Source organism: Rhinopithecus bieti, unplaced genomic scaffold (assembly GCF_001698545.2).
Source record: "Rhinopithecus bieti isolate Rb0 unplaced genomic scaffold, ASM169854v2 scaffold_22436, whole genome shotgun sequence".
NCBI classification, from domain to species: domain Eukaryota; kingdom Metazoa; phylum Chordata; class Mammalia; order Primates; family Cercopithecidae; genus Rhinopithecus; species Rhinopithecus bieti.
Genome location: NW_016810644.1, coordinates 988,825 through 994,154, shown reverse-complemented (window position 1 = coordinate 994,154; position 5,330 = coordinate 988,825). Strand labels below are relative to the sequence as shown.

Here is a 5,330-nt window from a genome sequence, read left to right as displayed (position 1 = left end):
TCTAAAAAAAAAAAAAAAAAAACAAAAAAAAACAAAAATTAGCCAGGTGTGGTGGCGCTCACCTGTAGTCCCAGCTATTCAGGAGGCTGAGGCAGGAGAATCACTCGAACTCGGGAGGCAGAGGTTGCAGTGAGCTGAGATCGCCTTACTGCATTTCAGCCTGGCGACAGAGTGAAACTCTGTCAAAACAAAACAAAACAAAACAAAACAAAAACACACCTTAGTCCTGTAGACCTTAAGCTCTCACCATCTCAAACGTATTAAACCAGTTACACGATGACGAATGCTGTATAATTTCACTTACATGAGGCATTTGGAGGAGTCAAATTCATAGAGACAGAAAATAGAGTGGTGGCTGCCAGGGGCCGGAGGAGATGAGACTGGGAAGTCGCAGGATTTGTGTTTTTTTGGTTTTGTTTTGTTTTTGAGATGGAGTCTTGGTCTGTCGCCCAGGCTGGAGTGCAGTGGCCGGATCTCAGCTCACTGCAAGCTCCGCCTCCTGGGCTTTCGCCATTCTCCTGCCTCAGCCTCCCGAGGAGCTGGGACTACAGGCGCCCGCCACCTCGCCCAGCTAGTTTTCTGTATTTTTTAGTAGAGACGGGTTTCACCGTGTTAGCCAGGATGGTCTCAATCTCCTGACCTCATGATCCGCCCGTCTCGGCCTCCCAAAGTGCTGGGATTACAGGCTTGAGCCACCACGCCCGGCCTAGTTTTGTTTTTTGAGAGACAGTCTCACTGCGTCGCCCAGGCTGGAGTGCAGTGGTGTGATCTCGGCTCACTGCAACCTCCGCCTCCTGGGTTCAAGCAATTCTCCTGCCTCAGCCTCCCGAATAGCTGGGGCTACAGGCGTGTGCCACCATGCCCAGCTAATTTTTGTATTTTTAGTAGAGATGGGGTTTCACCATGTTGGCCAGGATGGTCTCAAACTCCTGACCTCAGGTGATCCACCTGACTCACCCTCCCAAAGTGCTGGTATTACAGGCATGAGTCACTGCACCAGCCCGAAAGCTGTTGTTGCTGTTGTTGTTGTTGTTGTTGTTGTATTTGAGACGGAGTCTTACTCTGTCCCCAGGCTAGAGTGCAGCGGCGTGATCTTGGCTCACTGCAACCTCTGCCTCCCAGGTTCAAGCCATTCTCCTACCTCAGCCTCCTGAGTTGCTGGGATTACAGGTACCCACCACTAACCCCAGCTAATTTTTGTATTTTTAGTAGAGATGAGGTTTCACCATGTTGGCCAGGCTAGTCTCGAGCTCCTGTCTTCAGATGATCGACCTGCCTGAGCCTCCCAAAGTGCTGGGATTGCAGGGGTGAGCCACTACACCTGGCCGGGAAGCTTTTTTTTTTTTTTTTTGAGATGGAGTCTCGCTCTGTCGTCCAGGCTGGAGTGCAGTGGCCGGATCTCAGCTCACTGCAAGCTCCTCCTCTGGGGCTTACACCATTCTCCTGCCTCAGCCTCCCGAGTAGCTGGGACTACAGGCGCCCGCCACCTCGCCCGGCTAGTTTTTCATATTTTTTAGTAGAGACGGGGTTTCACCATGTTCGCCAGGATAGTCTCGATCTCCTGACCTCGTGATCCACCCACCTTGGCCTCCCAAAGTGCTGGGATTACAGGCTTGAGCCACCGCGCCCGGCCAGGGGAAGCTGTTTTTAAATAGATACAGAGTTTGTTTGCAAAATAATAAAAAGACCTGAAGGTCTTTTGTGCAACCATGTTGCACAACTAAAAGTAAAAATTTTAGGCTGGGCATGGTGGCGGTAATCCCAGCACTTTCAGAGGCCAAAGTGTAGAATAGCATGAGCCCAGAAGTTTGAGACCAGCTTGGACAACACGGCAAAACCTTATCTCTACAAAAAATACAAAAATTAGCAGGTTTGGTGGCATGCATCTGCAGCCTCAGCTACTTGGGAGGCTGAGGTGGGAGGATTGCTTGAGCCCAGGAGGTCAAGGCTATGATGAGCTGTGATTGTGCCACTGCACCCCAGCCTGGGTGACAGAGCAAGACCCTGTCTCAAAAATAATAATAATAAATGTTTAAATTTAATAACACGGGCAATTGGTTCAGATGCTCATTTTCTCAACCTTGAAAAAAAAAACAGAACACTGTTTTCTCTATGTCTTTTCTCCTTTTCTGTAAACTGAAATCCTAATATCACTGACCTCCAGGACAGGGATCAGCAACCTTTTTCTACAAACAGCAAGATAGTAAATAATTTCAGACTTGTGACCCATACAGTTGCACCTCCTCTGCCATAGTAACTGGGAAGCAGTCATAGATGATATGAAAACAAGTGAGCATAGCTGTGTTCCCATAAAATTTTATTTTCAAAAATAAGCAGTGGGCCATAGTCTGCCAGCTCCTGTTTGAGAGTCTCGCTCCGATGCCCAGGCTGGAGTGCAGTGACGCAATCTCAGCTCACTGCAACCTCGGCCTCCTGGGTTCAAGCTATTCTCCTGCCTCAGCCTCATGAGTAGCTGGGATTACAGGTGCTCGCCAACACGCGTAGCTAATTTTTGTATTTTTAGTAGAGACGGGTTTTGCTGTGTTGGCTAGGCTGGTTTCGAACTCCGGACCTCAGGTGATCCACCTGCCTCAGCCTCCCAAAGTGCTGGAATTGCAAAATGTGAGCCACCATGCCTGGCTACCTGTCATTGAATTTGGAAGGATGACATGAAGTCATTCATAACAACGACTTAATCCATGGTAAGTGCCAGAACATTGCTGGCTGTTAGTATGGTTATTATAAAGAGAACAACGCATGCAAATTCCTCCTCTGAAGACCTCCTACCTGATTCCCAGACATACCCAAGAGAGTTAGAACATCTATTTGGACTCCAGGTGGGCTGTGCACCCCTTTACCATTTTCCTGGTGGTTAAGTTGCTGGTCGGCATTGGGTGCTGTCCCAGGTGCTGAGAGGATTCTCCCACAATGCCCTTTGCTTTCCCCATCAGAGGGTTTATGGCACCCAATTCTCATTCTCATTCTCTCTCTCCTTTCTTGTTCTTCTCTAACTCTCCTCTCTCTCTCCCCCCTCTCCTTTTTCTCTTCCTCTCTCTCTCCTCTGTCTTCTCTGTCTCCTCTCTTTTCTTCCTCTCTCTCTCACACAGTCTTTCCCTTCCTTTCTCTTTCTCTTTCCTCTCTTTCTTCCTCTCTCTCTCCCTCTCCTTCCTTCTCTCTGTCTTCCTCTCTCCTTCTCTCTTCCTCTCTCTCCTTTTTTCTTCCTCTCTCTCTTCTTCTTTCTCTTCCTCTCCCCCCAACTCTGTCTCCCTACATACATCTTGAGAAGCCTCAGCAGTGTAAGGTAAGTTTAGCTGTCCTGAAGCTGTGCAGAGATAAGCACAGGGGCCAACGAGCTCCAGTTGTCCCAGACTCCAGCCGTTTGTGTCTTTCCAGCCCAAGCAGCTCCCCAGCTTCTTGCCGGCCCCAGCCATCACCAAAGGGCACACAGACAAGCTGCCTCCACCAGGGCCTGTGCAGATGGTAGGTTTTTGAGCAAAATAAATATGGTCCTTGTCTGAAGCCACTGAGTTTTAGAATAATTTGTTATATGGCTGTAGTAACTGGAATGATTGATCTAGGTTTATTTATTTTATTCATCCTCACTGCATGCAGCACATGGCATGGCTCAATAACTAGAAGGAAAGAAGAGAAGAAGGGAGGGAAGGGCAGAGGGTGGACAGGAGAGGATGGTAGGAAGGAAAGAAGACAGGAAAGGAGCATGTTGGTGGCCTTGCCTGCAAACTGAGCAGACACCACGCAAACAGGTGACCTCCCAGTTAAGACGGAGGGGACTCAGGGCTCAGGCGGGGCGGAAGGCCCCTGTGTTGGAGAGCTGGGCAAGCTTTCTGTAGGAAATGATGGGGATCACGGCCATGTGAGCCAGCAAGATTTCCTCCAGCCAGGAAGGAGACTCCAGGCTGTGGGAACAGCTTAAGCAGAAGGCAGGGGACAGGAATGCATGAGAGCTATTGTGGGAGGGGGGAGGGGCTGCCTGGGTTGGCATGCAGGGTATGGGAGGGGGTGGAAGGGATGAGGCAGGAGCCATCAGTAAAGGACCCAGAGCATGGCTCCAATGCCATGGTAGGAAGCTTGGCATAGACTCAGAGGGTGCTGGGTACCACTGAAGAGTGTTGAGCCACGGAGGGTCATGGGCAGATACATGCTTTAGAATTGCTGTTTTTTCTGGCTGAGATGTAGGGTATGGACTGGAGAGGAGCACAGGGGACACAGGAAGGGCAGTTCTAGAAGGAGGAACTGTCCCACTAAGGAAAGTCAAGTAACTTCCTCGGTATCCATTCTTCCCTTCCGGCTCACGGCACTAGAGCCACTGATTAATAGCTGGGTGCTATTCATCTCTCTCTCTCTCTCTCCCCTCTTTCTCTCCCCTTCTTCTGTGTCTCCTCTCTCTCTCTCTCTCCCTCTCTCTCTCCCCCTCTTTCTCTCCCCCTCCTCTCTCTCTCATCTCTCTCATCTCTCTCTCTCCTCTGTATCTCTTCTCTTTCTCTCTCTCTCTTATCTCTCTCTCCCTCTTTCTCTCCCCCCTGTGTCTCCTATCTCTTTCTCTCCCCCTTCATCTCTCTCTTCCTCTCTGTTTCTCTCTCTCTTCCTCTTTCTCCCTCTCTCTCTCTTCCTGTTTTCCTTTGTCTCTCCCTCTTCCCCCAACTTTCCCTCCCTACACACATCTTGAGAGGCCTCAGCAGTGTAAGATAAGTTTAACTCCCCCATGGCTGGGCATGGTGGTGCACGCCTATAATCCTAACACTTTAGGAGGCCGAGGCAGGCGGATCACTTGAGATCAGGAGTTTGAAACCAGCCTAGCCAACATGAAACCCTGTCTCTACTACAAGTACCAAAAAATCAGCTGGCATAGTGGCTCACGCCTGTAGTCCCAGCTACTCGGAAGGCTGAGGCAGGAGAATCGCTTGAACCCGGGAGTCAGAGGTTGCAGTGAGCAGAGATCGCACCTCTGCCCTCCAGCCTGGGCGACAGAGCGAGATTCTGTCTCAGAAAAAGTAAGACGAGGCTGGTGGCTCACGCCTGTAATCCCAGGACTTTGGGAGGCCAAGGCAGGTGGATCACGAGGTCAGGAGATTGAGACCATCCTGGCTAACACGGTGAAACCCCGTCTCTACTAAAAATACAAAAAATTAGCCGGGTGTGGTGGTGGGTGCCTGTAGTCCCAGCTACTCGGGAGGCTGAGGCAGGAGAATGGCGTGAACCAGGGAGGCGGAGCTTGCAGTGAGCCGAAATGGTGCCACTGCACTCCAGCCTGGGCGACAGAGCGAGGCTAACCAGGAAGGAAGGAAGGAAGGAAGGAAGGAAGGGAGGGA

At 50.5% G+C, this 5,330-nt stretch overlaps 1 protein-coding gene across 2 annotated transcripts in view; it reads right to left on the bottom strand.

Annotated features, from left to right (window-relative positions):
• The window catches only part of RDH13 (retinol dehydrogenase 13), a 26,873-nt gene that overhangs the window by 19,124 nt on the left and 2,419 nt on the right, over positions 1 to 5,330 (bottom strand). The window contains exon 1 of one of the 2 annotated variants that reach the window (XM_017892558.1): positions 63 to 179. The exons of the other annotated variant lie outside the window; for it this stretch is intronic. The gene's annotated coding sequence lies outside the window, so the exon portion shown is untranslated. Of the gene's footprint in view, positions 1 to 62; positions 180 to 5,330 lie in introns of those variants that run through there. 2 annotated transcript variants of the gene reach the window in all.